The sequence below is a fragment of the Dicentrarchus labrax genome, unplaced genomic scaffold (genome assembly GCF_905237075.1).
Source record: "Dicentrarchus labrax unplaced genomic scaffold, dlabrax2021, whole genome shotgun sequence".
NCBI lineage: Eukaryota > Metazoa > Chordata > Actinopteri > Moronidae > Dicentrarchus > Dicentrarchus labrax.
Window position 1 is genome coordinate 27,817,855 of NW_026136714.1, and position 14,995 is coordinate 27,832,849.

The window sequence follows — 14,995 nt, forward strand, 5'->3', positions numbered from 1 at the left end:
CATTGGAATGCACTATACTGTACAGGACTCCCTGTTATTTGACCTGCCCCTTTGTATGAAGGGCACTCATCAAACCATTGTTTGAAAGATATGGAAAATATCAAAAAATGTATTAAGCAGTCTGCAGAGCTTCAAACCTTGAAAATATTTTTTTACGTTCCCATGAGATGCATTCTCACAATATGATTATGTCAAATTATACCTAGTCTTGCATTTAGTGATGACAAGTGTAAAGTCATTCAGAGTTGCTCAGTTAGCACATTAGTGATGATTTAAATAAAGTGGTAACCACACACACTGTGAAATGAATTTGACAATTAATCTTCAAAAGGAATTTGTCATTATTACATAGTACTGACTGTATGTGACTGTGTGCATCAGGTAGAGTAGCTGCAGGTACTGTATATCACACACTGATAAATTTTTCATTACCAGTGTTCCTCTGCAAAGCAGCAAAGTGACTGGTGGAGTATCTGTTTCTGCACCCTGGGGAGCACTGTTTTGCTCTGCAATTCACTCACTTTCATAGATGACTTGGCTCTGTCCTCCTGGGGAATAGGAGCACAGAGACACCCTTTGGAGAAAAAATCCCTGCTTCCTCTTTGTGATTTAAGGGAGCTGTGTGAAGATCAAAGCCTCGGTCCCAGTCCCCGTAGTCTGTACTTTTTAGGGGGGGAAAGTCAGGGGTGCTGGGAAATGGATGACCCCAGGGGGATCCGCCAAATAAGTGAAGTGAGGTTCTCCAAAACATACTGTAAGGTAACTGTACGTCTGTAGTCCTGCCTTCCATCAAATTCGGTATGTGGGTGATTGTTGTTGTACAACGGGAATTGTGTCAGCTTCATATGATATGGTTTAGCGATGTGTGTGTGTGTGTGCGCGCGTGTGTGTGTGTGTGTGTGTGTGTGTGTGTGTGAATGCATTGACTCTATTGTGTGTGTGTGTGTGTGTGTGTGTGTGTGTGTGTGTGTGTGTGTGTGTGTGTGTGCTTGGGGAAAGGTCAGTAAAGGATAACAAGTATTAGGAAGCTTTGCTTTGTTTTTGACTTCATATAGAAGTTGATCATTAGTTGAAAACTAGAATTCATCAACCCCCAGCATGTCCCCAGTGAGGAAGCCTGTGAAGTTCATCTTAATGAACCCCTCCAACCCCCCACCACCCCACTCTCATGCTGTATAGCCTTTCACAGGGATAGAAAGTAGGAGGCACACATCATGCATGGCAGGAAGCGATGCACTGTTGGTTATTGATTCTGTGTTGCTTAACAATTCCACAAGTAGCCCAGAGTGTTGATCCTTCTTACCTTGATAGGTGTGTTAATACCATCTGCATGGTGGGTAACCCCTACTGCCTGTGAAGAGCACACACACAACCCCCACCCCTCCTCTCCCAGGGAGAGCTGAGGGGGAGGACCAGCCTTGCTAATTAATAATTCACCCCAGGCCAGACTTCCTCCCTGGTGGCTCCACGTGATTACAGCAAGCAGCCAGGAGTCAAGGTTAGTGGTAATGATAGAACGGCACACCAACAATAACTAGCCCAGGATTGGCCTTCCCACTGGTGGATAGGAAGGAGTCAGAGACGAGCGGAGAATGGAGCCTTCGGTGGAGCGCACAGAGAGGGAGGTTTAAGGGTGTGGGTGTGTGTGTGTGTGTGTGTGTGTGTGGGGGGGGGGTTAGGAGTGCTGCATAAGGCCCTTTGCAGGGTTTTTTAAGATGGGCCCTCTTAGAAGTATGGTGTAAAATTAATGCAGAGGTCTTGGAGAGTAAATATTGAATAAGTGCAGCTCAATGGAGTTGAAAATCAAAAGCACCTCCTCGGGAGCTGTTGGCCTCCGACAACCATGTGCTGGTTTGCTGACCTCTGCATTAGCATTGCTTTAACAGAGGAGATGGGAGGTATGTTGGGAGAGTATAGGAGGAGGTGGTGGGGCAGAGGGGAACGCAGCGAGCACTACGAGAAAGGAGCAAAGTCTGCAAGGCTGGGGTCCTTCTACTCTGCCAGATCCTCACCATGCACTCGCAAAAAACAGGAGGAGGAAGAGGAGGAGGAGGATGGGTTACTAGCGGCCAGCAGCCATCAGGAGTGCCAAGGCCCGAGGCCCTGACTAGCAGACTCACTGAGTAAAACCTTGACTCTATGCACTAACACAGCCCACACTCTGGATGGGAGACCTGACCCAAGACAGATTTTTGGCAGAGTGCTGGTTTTAGACGAAGAGAGCTTGGCCAACTTTTAACCTTGGACACGTAGCTTTTAACTTTATATACCAGGCTGTTAAAGATCTCAAAGAGCATGTTGTTCCCGCTCACATTTCACAGCGTCTGTCATGATCGATTACAAAACAAGTGCTAAACCACATATGTCCAGGAGGCAAGTTCTGCTCCAAAATGATCAGAGTCATTTTGAGTTTTTAAGCTTTCCACTTCTCTGTGGTGTGGTCGAATTCGGTACACAACCAGAGTGAAATTTCAAATTCAGCAGTTGCTCCTTTGTTTGCAGTGGTTCTTCTTTTTAAACTGGAAAAGGTTCTACCCTTTGCAGAGATTGTATTCAGGACAGGCCGTTTCACGCACAGTAAATATTTGATTAAGTTTTGATCACAAGTGTGTTAAGATTGCAGTGATTGAATTTGAAGACAATCCGATAAAGTCTGTAGGAGGAGTTAGTCAAATAGAAGCCCAGGTTGACGTTCGATTGAACCTGGCCAACTTTGACGGCACGCCACAGACATGCCCCCTTTAACATACAGTCACAAATAGCACAACTTTTAATCAGCAACATTTTTTCATTGTACTGTCCAATTTTGTTGTAGATTTGATAAGTCCCCCATGAGGAGTCTGTTCAAATACAACGCAAAAAATGGCCACGGAATTCAAAAGGGCCAACTTTGACAGCACGCCACAGACATGCCCTTCAATGTACAGTCACAAATCGCACAAATTTTAATCGTAATGGTATTTACATCATACTGACCAAATTTGAAGTCGAGCTGATAAAATCTGTAGGAGGAGTTAGTTAAAATGACTGTACTGACCAATTTTGAAGGGGATCACATAAATTCCAAAATGGCTGACTTCCTGTTGGGTTTGAGGTATGGGTCCAAGAGGCTTTTCTGCTTCTTTTATCACGATACACATGCGTACCGGTTTTCGTACATGTCGGCCTTACAGGTCTTGGGGGCTGATTCGGGGAGCAGGGCTCCCCCATTTGGTGGTGCTCGTGCACGGGGACAATTGCATACTTATGGTTTGTGAATGATTGAATTTTGTGCACATTTCCATGATCATTTGAGCATGTTTAGGCCGCCAAATATGCAGTCGAATCCGGAATAAATAATAATAATTCCTAGGAATACAAGAGGGACCTCACAATGTTTGACACTGGCTCAGTCCCTAACTACAAATTAAAAATCCAGCGTGTAACATTTAGGAGGATCTATTGTCAGAAATGGAGTATAATATCCATAGGTCTGTCTTCATTAGTTTATAATCACCTGAATATAAGAATTGTTGTGTTTTTGTTACCTTAGAATGAGTTGTTTTGTTGTGTTTTTATCTGAAGATGCTGCGGGTCGCCTTCTGCGGAGGCCATCTTGTTGAACCGACATGTCTTTACAGTAGCCCAGGAAGGACAAACCAAACAATGGCTCTAGATAGTAATGCGTTTTTTCCAAGTTTTGCGGACACTGTAGTTTCTCCTACACACTTCACAGACCAGCTGGTCAAATATATAGATGTATATATGAGTAGTGTTCAGTTTGTTGCAAACTACCGCTAGATGGCACTAAATCCTACACACTAGTCCTTTAAAATCACACAGCATCGATAAAACAAGAAAAGGCAAAACGAGCCAAATATAATTATCAGGAAATAAAATAGATAAAAAAACCTAAATTGTCACAAATAAATACCATAAGAAAAAAAAAAAAAAATTAAAATATTTCCAAAACAGTAATAACCACAGAAACATCTCTGTGAGATTTTTCAATTATAGTTTTGGGAATTTTTGAAAGAAAATCTACTTTTAATGCATCTGAGGTTCCTCTGGAACCTATTTCAGACTAAATTAGTTTTCATCATGCATTTTGTTCCAAATTACAAGTGGTATAAATTATACCTATATTAAAAAAACTGTATGCTAGTGTTGCAAGAAAGAGGTGTCATTTGTTATTCCAAATTACATTTTGCATGAAGAATAAAATACATCTCACACACATTAGCACAGAAAGAACCGAATACAACATCAATCATAACAGTACTTATTTGTTTATTTTCAGCCATTTAGTAATGGTATTCAGCTAATAGATTCTTTCACACCACCACTAATGTGATTAGATATTTTTCTGCTGTTCGAAAAAACGACCATTGAAAAACAGTCTGCCAGAGAGGTAACTCTTCATCCAACCAAAAGCTAAGAATGAAAACAAAAACAAAAAAACATTAGAATCAACATAATATAAACTTCTCATGCACACAGCTTGAACTTCACTGTAGTTGTGAGGAAAATGCTTAATTCATTGCCTGTGACAACCTCATGGAAGTGATAACAATTCTTCATTGTATAAACAATCAGTATTCATTAAGGTAAGTAATTTGGTGTTTTCAAACTCAGTCTATTCAGCTGAAATTATCCCATATTCTATTAGCATTCAGAGGTGCTGGTGCAAGGCTGCGACTGCGAGCCTTAATAGCCAAGCAATATTAACCTAATAAAGTCAATGATCGCTAAAAATTATTAAAACATTTCCTTTATTTTAATTACAACATTCCCTACAGTTATTCGACATATGCATCTAAGCAAATACTGTCGAATTAAATAGAGAACAATCCCAGCCTATGAAGCGCTTTGTGCTAAATGCAAATAATTTATTGTATTATAACAAAATATCAGCTTATAGCCTATAAAAAATAGTGTTGGACTGTGCAAAAATAAAATATAACTAAATGGCTTATAATAGTGCATAATGAAACAAAATATGCTTAATAATAAATAAAACAGAAAGGGGCCAGTCATAAATAAAATAGATATAACCCTAATTAAAACAAAAAACTTTGGCCTGTGTGTCACGCTTCATGTGCAAAATGTTAATCAACCTGCTACACATTTTAAGAACAGGGCACAACTACAGGGTTCTTACATAATAACTAACCATTAATAATAACTTATAGCCTAAAAAATATTAGACATACATATGCAAAAAGCTTTGGCCTTACTAAAAAAAATTATTACTCATTACTACTTTCAATAGTAATATTATTACTTTACTTATTCTTCCCTGCCAACAGTAATTAGTTACACTACTAGTTATATTACTTTTCTGATATTCCCCACAATTCCCCATAATTCAGGCTTTACCATTAAAATCCAGTTTTGTTTGTTAATATCACAGCAATGAATAATTGAATAAATGAATGTTTACATCTTCCAAGATAGTTTCCTCAATGATTACAAAATGAATCAAAGGATGTTACTGGATTGTTGGATTTCAAATCAATAATGTTGTAACAAATTTTTTTTGGGAGGGTAACTGTAATATTATACTCATTACTGGGGAAAGTAATATTATTACTGAAATATAACTAGAAATTAGTTACTGCGCAACACTGGTCACAGGCTAAATAAAAGAAAATACTCACAGGCTTGTAACTGACAAGACATCTTTTACAACTCACTTGACATCTTTTCTTCTTTTTTCTTTTTTTGGGAAGTGGACTTTCTGTGCTCAGACAATATCTGATCTTTGTAAAAAAAAATTCTGCAGACTGAAAATGCTCTCTCTGCCTCCACTAGCATTGCCTGGATGGTGGCAAGAGTGCTAAACAGCTTTTGCAGATGCCGTGGTCTCCTTTTGGTGGCTTCAAAGGTGGATTTTTCTCCTTTCCTCTAGGGCTGGTTTGGTCATCATGGAGATGGCTTTGCTGCAGGTTTACTGCCAGATTGGACTCACTTGTTGGAGCTCCATCCCTGTTCTGCTGAGTGTGCTCACTCGAGATGCTGTTTGTTCCCCGTGTGCACACCAAGATCTACCTGTAATGCATTCTTGCAGCTTGTCATTGCTGACTATGGCCCATATTTTTCCGTTGTTCCATTATTATATTTCTGGGGAAATGGGAAATGGTGTGGATGGGTATTCCCAGGAATCTGGTTTCCAGGAATAAACCCTAGTTGAGAGGGGCGGGGTTGGTTGGTGACATCATATAGGTCACATGCCTCCTGATCGGCCAATAGTCATAGCCATTTCTTAACCAATAGAAGAAGGTCATTATGCGTATTTATAGATCAATATGTACAATTCAAATACTTGAACTGCACCAAAAATGTCAAGATCTGGACCTGAATCAATCAACAACACTACAAAATACCCATAGACAAAAAAAAAAAAAAAAGTTGTTACTCTTAAGTTTGGTACTACTAGATGACAGCCCCAACTGGTTTCCTGTCATCTATACTATGTGTTAACCCTAACCATAACCCTAACAACTCATCAGTCATGTGTACTAATGCAGTGGCAGTAGAGTGCCCTGGTTTATAAGTACTGATAAAGGATGTTTACTCAATGGGTACTGAAATAGGCCTTTACCACCAGAGACGCTGCAGGGTGGGTATGAGAGTCCAGTATGGATGTTATTCAAAGTGACATTGGGGTGGATGTCATACACCAGTTTTCCTCTCTGAAGAGGTCCTACATTTAGGGTGTTTTGTAGGTATAGAATCATATGACAATTACATACACCTGTTATCAAGTTACAAAGTACCATGCCTACTTCCCCTATGAGACAGATGGAGTTGAAGACACCAGAAAGAAATGATCAGAAATGCTTGTAAAGGTTTTGAGCATTTGTTAACTGATCTAGACTCAAGCCACTCCATGATCCATTATCACACAAGCCTAATAGAGTGTAAAGACTGTTAGAAATTCAACTTCCTTGTAATTCCCTTCTTCTCGACGAAAGTGTTGGATGGCAAACAACAAATATCTTCAGCCCCACCACCAGGGTACATAGACTTTGTTTAGCTTTCACTTGAATGATTGTGTGAAGTACTTTTATGATGAATTACAATTCAAACTAAGTTCTGTTACCATTGCTTACAGTTATACTTAAACTACTACCTTCACTCTATTTTTCAGATGTAGTTGCTCCCTCTTTACTGCTGCAGGAGTCATAAGGAGAACTTGCAGACTGGTTGTCCTATTAGTGGTCATGGGATGTATACTGATCATGTCTCCACATCCTTTCTCCTAAAAGGGAAGAATGTCAAGCAAATCATTTCAATTATAAGAGCGCCTGTGGATTTGCACTATAAAGAGCAGCATGTACAGCGTGTCTATGAGTTTCATCAACATGGAGGGTGGTCCTTACCCACTGCTGGTCATGTAACTTGCACTCAGTGGCAGCCATGTTTTAATCCACCAACGAAGGGTAGTTCCTTTAAAACAGATGAAAGACAAGATATGCAGGAGTGTTTAAAATTTAATGTCAGATTTATAGACTTAGGCCTTTTCTTTCATGTATTAATAAGCCCAGTGAACATCTGAGCTGAGAGATTATGGACTGAAATCAGCCTAAATATGAATAAGTCAGCTTGTGTTAATGTGATTTGGATCTCTGCTTTTCATCTTCCTAAGTGTCAGAGCAGGAGAGAGGGAGTCATTAAAGGGATCGGGTGATGAGGCCCTTGCTATTTCAAACAAGCCTCCTCCCTGGCTTCTGCTCAGGGGGCCCCAGCATTCAGCTGCGTGGTATTGAAAAGAATGTTTTTTGTTTCCTGCAGTAATTCCGTTGATTACGCACTGTGGGTCAGCAGGGGTTTTAGTTAGAAAGTTCAGAGCAGCAGTTGTGAGAGGAGGACAGTTCAAAACTACAGTTGTTTTATTTTGTTTTTACTAAGAGAGGAAAGCTTTTGCTGAATGGGCACAGCTGTTTTCAGCCTCTCTGTTTCACACACTGGGAGCTGCCCAGTAACACCTGCAGTCCACTGTCATTGGCCACTGGGAGCTGAGCAGTAAATCCACAGATAAGAGTCCAGGTGACTGTAGGTAATCTTCTTGATTTTGTAATTTAAAGAAGCAAAATATCTCCTTATTTCTGCTAAATCTATATTTTTATTGTAAGTCTTACCATTGTGTTGTTAAACTTGTGCTTTCTGCAATACTGAAACAAGCTGGTTGTATAAAAGGTTCCCTAAACTTAAAATAAAAAATAATCTGCTCAACATTCATCAAAATCACTTGTTTTACACAAACTTCTTGAAATTGTTCACTATTTGGGTCAATTATACAGTTTTGAATATAATATGAAATATCCATACCATGTCACTTAAACAGGGGTCGTCAGTTTACTAAATTCTAGAAAAGGAGTCCCTTAAAGGTTGGGAACCACGTTGTCACTCCCAAGTTGTCAAGTATGGCAGCTTGGTCAGTGGCCCTACACTATGATGCTGTAGGTACCTCTCTGGCTTCATTTTTGGATGTGCCCATCTGGTGTAATGTTTTGATGTGCCATTGAAGTCAGGTGACATTGTTAAAAGAGCAGGAAAGTCTGTATATACAAAAATGTCTAAAAAGGTTGACTCTAAGAACCATTTGGCATTCATCATTCCAAAAAATCTTTAAAAGGAAACTTTTTTTTTTTTTTACATTAAAAGGTTCTTCAAAGCACCGAAAGTGCTGCAAAGTGTGACTTAAAGACCTCTGTTTTATTTTACATTCATTTCCCTAAAGAACCTTAAACAGCAAGAAAATGTTCTTAAGCATGTTCAAGAGCACTTATCAAAAACAAGTCTTTCTGTGGAGTAGGTGTGTGGTTTAGTTGGTAGAGTGGGTTGTCCAGTAATAAGGTTGGCGGTTCCATCTGCAGCTCCTCCCACTGCACGTCAAAGTGTTTGGAGTAACAATGTGTTAGGTTGCTATGTTTTTTTAGTCTCAAAGATAGGTGGAAAAGTGGGTGAAAATAAATTCAAGACACCAGCAAAGTAGGGCAGAGACTGTTTTGCTCCACCCTACCTGGACTGCAGCCTCAGCTGTGGATCCTGACTTTCTGGATGATGGGCGATGGACTGATTAATCTTGTGTCTAATTGGTGAGAATGGTGGGTGGCAGGCTGTTGGGTGGTGTGCCTGTGTGTGTTGGTGGGGTGTTGTCAGACTGCCCCAACAGTGCCTGGAGCACCCCGGCCCAACCCCATCTTATCCCATCTCTGTGATACCCACACCAGGTCCCACAGGGAGGCTTCTGCTGATGGAAAACAGCAGAGATAGAGCTTTCAGGGGACACAATGTGAACTGCAGAGCTCCTATGGTTTTAAATAGAGTGAGTGCCCCCGGCTCAATTACTGTCTCATGGAAAGTGGAGGAGCCATAATTGAATGTGACACAAGCAAGCTGTGTGCACTTGGCTGTGGCAGCGCCTCTCGCAGTCAGAACGCAGCTCTGACAGTGATCTGCCGAAATGTGCACACACCAACAACATGGATGTGCAACCAAATTGGTGGAGACGTCATTAAAGTGGCACTAAGCAGGTTTTTTGTTTAAGACACACCTGTTCTTTCAACCAGAGACAAGTGAAACAGCAGTGATGAAGAGAGGCACAGGTTCACTGTCTTTTCCCAAATTAAAACTGCGTCTGGTCCCATCAGAGAGCAGCAAGTGATGAATCCAAAACTGGCTGAAATCCAAAAGTTGGCAAACCTGAGCATACCACGTGTAGTTTACTGATGTCACCTGGTGGGATTTCTGGGTAATGAAGTTCAAAATACAGACATTGGAACTGCCAAATTTTGAAATTTCCGTTTAGTCACATGAAAAATTACATCTTCACCTTCCTGGTTCTTCTTGTTATACATACATAGATTTTGTAGTAAATGCAAGAAATGCAATATATATTCTTTAATTTATATCACAATTGTGTTGTCCTTTGACTTGTGTTTTAAAAATATCTTTCAAGAAAAGTTTTTCCTCAACAAAATGAGTTTGCAGATGATGGCAACAGCAGAAAACTTGGTCCACCAAACAACCAATACACGCACCACATGCAGACTTTTGTGGCTTAAATGCACAGCAAACAACTGCAAAAATTGGCTAGTTGCACCATGGCTACACAACACAGAAGAAGAAAACAGGACATGATTTTATTTTTACTTACTTTCCGAGGCAAGGCTTCTAGCCAAGCATGTTTTTTATTTAGTTTTTTGTCTTTTCTTTTTGGTTTAATGACAAATGAGAGTCAGTGTTTGTGGTGATTGTCCAAGATGGCTGTATTCCTGTGCTGAAATTGGAGAATGTGGAAACTGTACAAATAAAAAATTTACCCTTTGAACCAAATTGAAGGACTTCTTTTTCTCAGTATCATGATGCATGCTGAATCAGAACACACAGATAAACAAAAAATACTGGTGGAATAAGCATGGCTTTCTCTATCTCTTTATCAGGGTTCTCACATGTCCTGAAAAACCTGAGAGTTTTGGAGAATAGTTTTTCATGCATGAAAACACCTGAAAATGAATTAAAATGAAATAAATTTGATTTTGGGTAGGATAATCTGCGCGGTATGACACATGAAACGAACTTTCATCTTTTCATTGTCAAGTCTTTTTGGAAAGCCTATGGAAAAGACTTTTACTTAACTTCACCTGCATCTGTGTCTGCACAGGATGCATTCAGACACAAAACTGTGTGAGCTGGAGGAACTGGAGTTTTTTCACAGGTTATCTGTCTCATGTACTACTGTCAGGATATAGTGAAAGTTTTGGTAAATATTCCAAAAAGTTAAGTTACCTGCTAAAGCTTTCTTTAATTATCATCATGTTTTGATGTTTTCCACTGGATTTAAAGTAAATTAAGTAGGTAAAAGAGACTCACTTTTTCAATGGACTCTGACTGCTGGAAAATGGTGGAAAATCTTAAAATGTATAAATCCATATAAAAATAAAGCCAATATGATGAAGTAATTTTTGTTTACACTATGTGTTTTATATATATATTAACACACAAAACAATTGCGAAAGGCAGTAAAAGGCAACCAAAAAAAGTGTCAGGTTCATTACAACACAAAGCATTTGGAACTTTTGGACATTTTATGACACACGCTAGCCCCAACACAATGTCCCGTGTCAATCAGAAATACTTTAAATTATGGAAATATGACGCTATGGAAATTCAGTTTCCTTGCGACTCAAAGCATCATGAAACTCTTGCATGAGAAGAACTCCTGGATGTAAGAATGGGTCTGTGTAAGTAGGCAGGTGTAAGTGTGTGTGTGTGCGCACGTATGTGACTGCTCTCACTGCGGCAGGTGTCTGTCTGACAGGCGTGTGATGAGTTGAGCCCTGCATTGAGCCTGTCTAAGCCCAGCGACTGGGCTCCCTCTCTATCCCAATAAGCTGCCCTGGGTCTGCTGGGCTGATTCTGAGTCCCCTCCTCAACCCTCCACCTTTGACTGCACCAGTTGCTGGAATACTAATGACTCAATGTCCCTCACTTCTCACCACTCCCTGCCATCTATGCATATTTGATGCTCAGTCCCCTGATCTGAATTGCACTGGCGTTTTCAAAATGCCCTCTGTAACCTGTATAGAATACGGTTTTCCTTTAGAGTTTAACAGCATGTGGTCCTGAAAGCCCAAACTAATACTTAAAGGAAATTCCTCTTTCATACAACCTGGGTCTTATTTTTTATCTTTTCTATCTGTAATAATAATATTGTACTCACTAAATTCTATGAATGACGCAATGTAAAATCTTTTGTTCTCGCATTAGCCAATAATCTACCACATACGATAGGGCACGCTGCACAGGACATGCTTCAGTTTCCCTGACCTTTGTCGGGTATTTACACCTTAACGCCACCTTAAAATTCACGGTTCATGAACAAGAAATACTAGAGGTCACATAAATAGCTAAAAGTAATAAATAAATGGTTGAAACGTCCAGCTTCTGGTTCTTAGAAATGTAGCAGCATGTAAACTTGACTTTATTAAAAGAAAAAAGAGAAAAAAATACATATTAAGAATTTCAGGACCACTGTTCTTTTATCAAAAAGTCTAATAACAATATCCATCCATATTTTTATTTCATAATAGTGTTGAATAATATCCAGTTAAAAATCAGTTAATTCAAAAGCATGTTGATAAAGGGTAGTAGAGCTGATGTGACTGGGCCGTGGAGGTACATCTGATGAAAAAGGCTGGGAATCAAAGGTCTACAGTGCTCCTAGCAATCCTTAGGGGCTCAAATGTTCATTACACTCCACAATATGAAGGTGCTGCCTGGATAAACAAAAACAATGTGATGTAAGAAATCTGCAACCAATAACTGATGGGCTGAAGCTGCCTTCAGATGAGGAGAAATGTGTTCACTGCGAGGTAGCACAGCATAGTTCAACAGTTGCAGAGGCAAAGCGCAGTACAGGTACATCATCAAGTGCACAAGGAAGCTATGCACCATGCTTCTGGGAAACAACAGTTTTACATTGTTTAGTGTATTTGAGTGTATTACTTTTTACATTTTTACATCTATTTACTATCCACCTTCCCTGTTTGCATGTGTTGCTTCTGGCTATGTCGTATACAGCTGTTGGTGCACTTAATAAAGTCAGCACTAACTGAGGTCTGAGTTGAAATCATTTGAACATTGAGTTTAGCACTCAGTGGCAAGTCGGTGCAGCCCACCCACTTCTGCCTCCCCACAGGAAAACAGTGGCACAGCCAGCACTGAGCGCTTTTACAGCTTATCATGTGAGAGCACCTTAAACCTGTGGTTTGGAACTTTTGTCTCCCCCTCTGGGAGTGACAGTAATTACACAAACACAAAACACACAAGAATTTCCCCCAGTGTTTTACAGTTCCAGTTCAACCAGCACTGAATCAATTATTATCTCAACAAATCCAAGGAAGCAAAGAAAAATACTAGTATACTAGTTTGACAGATAAGCTTACTTATTCTCTGGTAGTCTATTCAGTGCACTGCTGTCAGCTCCAGGGAAGAGCCAGACTGGGAGCTGGATGATTTGATGGAGGCTTTAGGAGTAGATAGAGGATGGAGTTGGAGAATAATCTGATTCTGTTGAACAGGTAAACTAGCTAACCGATCACTTTCAAGACAGACTGGGCCTCTCCCACTGGTAGATGCATCCTTTTTTGTTTAAAGCACCAGCATTGCTGGTTGATGTGAAATACATCAGTGGTGCAGGAATGTCGCCACAGACTGGTTTGACAAGGGCTAAAGTAACATCTATTTTTGAAACTTTTCTGCCATGATAGAAATTATAAAGTAGATTTATTACAACGCATTGTTGTGTACATGTACATAAAGTATCAAACTGTGTTAGATTGAGTCTTTTAAAAGGCCAGTGTGTTTACATGTTTGATCTCACCATTCATATTTAACCACTATGTTTTAGAGTTCTACATTCCAGCCAGCCACTGATTTTCATTAATCTGACCACTCTATGAAAATCAATGTGAATTTCAAACTTGCCAGAGATGCCTTTGGGTAATGTTATTTCAATTTTTACTGCATTTCACTACAAATATCTGCATTCTTTCAAAAAAGGAGTTGTTTCTTGCTGCAAGATAACATATTTGACTGCTCAGCACTGCTCAGTAAATGTTTCCACTAATAGAAAGCGAAGTGAAAAATGAAGAGAAAACACAAATGATCTGCTGATTATGCACCCTCTACGTAATTGAAAAAAAACAGCAGTTAAGCATTGTGAAGAATTGTGCTTCAAATATCTTTTTATCAATTACATTTTCACCCAGATTTTTATATTATTTAATAATATTAATTTTTTTTTTTTTAAAAATAATGAGCTCCACAGTCAACATCATGTCACCCTATTACCGTAAAAGTTATGTTAGTGTCACATGATAAAGCACTAAAGCATTGCCTATTAGCCACTTTTTACGATTGCATTAACATCAAATGATAATGTAATTTCAACAAAAATAAAAGCAAACATATTTCCTCTTATAGATGACCAACTCAAACAAGTTTCAAGTCTGCATTTTCATTTGAAAGAAGTTCAAAGTGTAAGTGATGGCAGAGGGACCAAATCCACTGTCCTCTTTTTGTTCAAAAATGTATTCCAAAGCTGATTTGAAGTTAAGGCCTCATCCTAAGCAGTCCGTGTTAGCCAAATCAAGTGGGTGTCTTTCAAAGGTACAATATCTGTAGTACTAAATTTCCTTCAATGTTCCCTTGAGCTGTGGTGGAAGTAGTTTTAGGAGGAACTGCGGTGGCCTTGAAACTCACAAAAGACACAAAAGGCCCTATTGTAGAGCTAGCCAGCTCATTCTAATGTAACAAAAACACAACTATTCTTATTTTCAGGTGATTATACAATAATAAAACATACCTCTGAATATTATATTCCATTTCTGCAGTAGATCCTCCTAAATGACCTTTAAGTGCAAAAACAGAGTCAGGATGTAGTTAGCCTCGCTTAACATAAAGAAGTGGGGGAAACATCTAACCTGGCTGTCTCCAAAGTCAAAAACACCTCTACCAGAACCACTACAGTTCACTAAATGACACGTTGTATCTCATTTATAAATTCAAACACAAACAGACATCACAATTTGTGGTTTTAGAGGAAATTTGCGTGCTGGAACTATTTCTTGACAAACAACAGCAATGACAGTGCACAGCTTACCCGCTTTGTATAGTATTCCAAAACATTAAAGACAGCTTCCTACAGCATCAATCTCATGTAATCAGGAATAAAATGATGCTATGACATGTCACTCAGTACTGTAAAGCAACTGTTTAAGTAGGCCTCTTTCACAGAATATATTAACCCCCACCCCCCCTCTCCACCCACAGCACCCTGTGGTTTTGTAGCTTGCATGCACGGCACAGCATATCTGTTGGTATAGTCTAACAATAAGAAAATGCTGCATTCACAACAATATGAACAATAGCGGGGAACAGTGAGCCTGCAAAATGTTTATTCAGCACATTAAAGAGTAATGAGTAGCCTCCTCCAATGACTGAG

At 39.5% G+C, this 14,995-nt stretch overlaps 1 protein-coding gene and 1 long non-coding RNA gene across 2 annotated transcripts in view; one reads left to right on the forward strand and one right to left on the reverse strand.

The window, feature by feature from the left end:
* Positions 1 to 14,995, forward strand: part of LOC127375919 (uncharacterized) — a 629,637-nt gene that overhangs the window by 354,619 nt on the left and 260,023 nt on the right. The window lies entirely within an intron of this gene.
* LOC127375971 (uncharacterized) lies at positions 12,151 to 14,747 on the reverse strand. Its single transcript, XR_007887473.1, has 3 exons — positions 14,654 to 14,747; positions 14,357 to 14,402; positions 12,151 to 12,266 (listed from the first exon to the last, which is right to left on the reverse strand). It is a non-coding gene; the product is annotated as an uncharacterized LOC127375971 (long non-coding RNA).